General features: G+C 37.8%; 1 pseudogene; it reads left to right on the top strand.

Moving 5' to 3' along the window:
- The first annotated feature begins 519 nt into the window (after positions 1-519).
- On the top strand, positions 520-1,173 carry LOC106744040 (annotated as a pseudogene).
- The last annotated feature ends 2,580 nt before the right edge of the window (positions 1,174-3,753 follow it).

The raw sequence follows: 3,753 nt of genomic DNA on the forward strand, positions 1-3,753 counted from the left end.
GACGTATATGATCTATTTACTTTGACCACTAAGTTCCATTAAAGCCATCTATAGGGAAACGGCGGGAGCAAAGTTGTTCACCTAATATTTTTATAAAATCTTAGTTATATTTAACTTATAATATTTTTAAACTTGTAATTAAATATTTTATTTAAATTACAAAATTTAATATCAGCATATTTTTTTCTTAAATAAATTTACAATTTATCACTTTAATCAGTCATGATATTTATGAACATCTGTTTATTTAACAGATATAACAGATTATTTTCTACAAATCACAAAAATATCGGAATTCTATATTTACTTTTTGCGATCTAATCAGGATTGATTGGTTCTTCCATAAGAATTTTAATTAGAATTGCACTTGGAAAATCTAGTTCTTTTATTAATGATCATCACTTATATAACTCTATTATTACAAATCATTCTTTTATTATAATTTTTTAAATATTTATACCTTTTATAATTGGAGGTTTTGGAAATTAGCTTATTCCTTTAATATTATGTTCACCTGATATGGCTTATGCACGTGTAAATAATATAATATTTTGACTTCTTCCCCCATCTTTAATCTTCTTATTTATTAGAAATTTAACCTTTGCAGGCTCAGGTACAGGATGAACTCTGTGTCCCCTCTTATCCTCTTATATTTTTCATAGTGGATTTTCTATTGATTTAACTATCTTCTCCCTCTATTTAACTGGAATATCTTCTATCATAGATGCAATTAATTTTATTACTTCAATCTTAAATATACATACAAAAATATTGCTATTGATAAAATTCCCTCATTAATTTGATCAATATTAATTACTACTCTCTTACTTTATTATCCCTTCCCGTCTTTACTGGAGCTATTACTATACTGTTAATTGATCGAAATTTAAATACTTCTTTTTTTGATCCAACAGGAGAAGGAGATCCTATTCTTTTTCAACACTTATTTTGATTTTTTGGTCATCCTGAAATATATATTTAAATTCTTCCTGGATTTGGAATAATTTCACATATTATCATAAATGTAAGAGGAAAAAAAAAACTTTCGGAACTCCAGGAATATTTTATGCTATAATTGCCATTAGATATTTAAGATTTTTTGTCTGAGCTCATCATATGTTTACTATTGGTATAGATATTGATACACGAGCTTACCTTACTTCTGCAACTTAGTATAACTATTGCAATCCCTACAGGTATTAAAGTATTCAAATGAATTTTTACATTACATGGAATAAAAATTTCTTACAGTCCTACCTTATGATGATCNAGAGGTCTTTCTCGACGTTATTTTGATTATCCCGACCATTTTTTATTTAGAAATATCATTTCTTCTAAGGGATCTCTTATATTTATTATAAGTATTATTTTATTAATGTTTTCTTTGAGAGTCACTTTCCTCTAAACGTTTTTCAATTACTATTTTTCATCTTAATACTTCTCTTGAACGAAAAATATCGTATTTTTCTAAATCATAGATTTAAAGAAATTCCTTCAATTTAATTTCATTTTAATATGGCAGATTAGTGCATTAGATGTAAATTCTAACTATAAACTATATTCCTTTTATTAACTATAAATATATGACTTTTTAGATTTCAAGACTCAAACTCACCAATTTTAGATATAATAATTTTTCGTCCATGATTTTACCTTAATTATTATATTTTTAATTATTTCTATAATTTTTTAATAATTTTATCTATCATTTTTTATAATTTTGTTAATCAATTTCTTCTTCATAATCATTTTGCGACGTTCCTGCTCCGTTCTCGGTAAATCCGGCGTGGATCTATGCGTCTAGATCGCGGCGGGAACGTCTTACGGTGAGAGAGAATCGGTCACGGCCCTTGGATGGCTCGCCGGATTTCCAGGTTCTTTTCAGAATTAGAAGAGAGTCTTCCGTTAATAATAACAATAGATATATTTATCTGTCCGGGTTACAACAGATGAGCGAGTGCTGGTTTGATACTTTAAACGGTTTTGCAGCGTGTTGTTGATATCGATAGATGCGCGTGTGTTTTGACGGAACAGCTTATTTCGGAGTTTCACGGTGAGACGGCTGCGCGGTAAGACGGACACGGTTTGGTGAGTCGCGGTGCGGTGTGTATGATTGTCGCGCGTGTGATGGTCGGACGACGCGGGGAACGGGTGCGATGTTTTGACGGGTACGGCTAGTGTGGTTGCTGCTAGACGGTTTAAATCTCCGCGATACTTTCCGCGAGAAAGTATCGCGGAGATTTAATTGCCGTAGAGAGTGCAGTCGGTGGCCACACGCAGGTGGCACAAGAAGCGGAGGCACTCTCAGAACCCAGAGGCTCCACGGGATCGAAACAGTATGACAATCAGGAGGTACCCGCGGTATTGGACACCGTTCCTGCAGTGTCGTGTGTTACCCGTGGAGACTACGACACCGGTAGTTCACAGAGAAGTGCGGCGCGATGAAAAACGAACGGTCGGTGCGCTCTCGGTGGCGTTTTACTCGTCAGAAGAGTCGGGGCCGAGATCGCACGGCGAAGACGGCGAAGTTGCTACCCTCTTACCCGTTGACTCTGCTGTTGAAGTTCGCTCCTCCCTCCGGATCCTTATAAATTAAATTTCACTCACGTGGTTGCTCGCATGCAACCTCGGCGCAGTGACCCAAAGGACCTGGTGTCCCTTTTAGACTACGGTAATTCGGGCCGAGATCATGCGGCTAAGACATGACCGAGAATGTTCGGTAAAGATGGCGCAGTCGCCACCCCGGACGTGTCGGGCCGGATTTCGTCGGTTGGTGACCGGCTAGGAACCGGGAACTCCCGGTGGAGACGGTAGTATCCCGTTCCAGGAGAGGATGGTGAGTGCGGCTGCAAACACGCAGCTGGGACGGCGAATACACCGTCTCGGTTCCTCGGCAGAAGGTAGGAATTCGAGTGCGGCTGCGAACACGCATCTGGGATGGCGTATGCACCGTCTCGGTTCCTCGACAAGTCAGAAGGTGAGTGCGGTTGCGAACACGCAGCTGGGGCGGCGAACACACCGCCTCTGCTCCTCGGTAGAAGGAGGACGGGATCCTGAGCAGCCTGTGAACGTATTGTTCTGGCTGACTCCGGTGGAATCGGCCTCGATGCCTCCGCCGGTCAGATTATATATCCAAAGGAGGCCACTTGTTTATGTTTATTAACACGCACGCGATCACGCTCCTGGCGGAAGCGCGTCACGTGCGTGTCGTATCGTTTAGGATGGCGCAAAGCGCCGGTGAGCGACCCGACGGATGGTCGGTCGGGTCGCGGGAGAAAGGGTGACGGTGTTAGTGCGTCGTTAAAACTTTATTTAAGTAATTTGAACTATCGTTCTAATATTTATCTTAATTTTTATTGCCATTTTTTCTATTAAAATTTTTTATTTATCTGACGAATTCAATTCAACTAATTTATCCATTAAATCTATTAGTCACCTACAACACTGATCTTATGAATATACAAATTTATTCAATATTATATTTAATTCTTATATAATTCTTTCAAATAAATTAAATTTAAATTAACTTCGTTTACTTAATGCCGATTATCGATGTATTTTTCCATTTAAATATCCTATTCGTTCAATTACTTCTTCTTCAGATGTATTGGGTGAGTGCAAAAGTGCATGCGGAGTTTGTGAGTAAAAGTCAGACAGTGATTAGGCAAACAAAGTTCTTTATTCAATCAATGATATATTCTCCATCGTTGTCTATAATCTTTTTCCAACGTTCTGGCAGCATACGGATGCCCC

Source organism: Dinoponera quadriceps, unplaced genomic scaffold, assembly GCF_001313825.1.
Source record: "Dinoponera quadriceps isolate SergipeBrazil2010 unplaced genomic scaffold, ASM131382v1 scaffold1299, whole genome shotgun sequence".
In the NCBI taxonomy this organism is placed as follows: domain Eukaryota; kingdom Metazoa; phylum Arthropoda; class Insecta; order Hymenoptera; family Formicidae; genus Dinoponera; species Dinoponera quadriceps.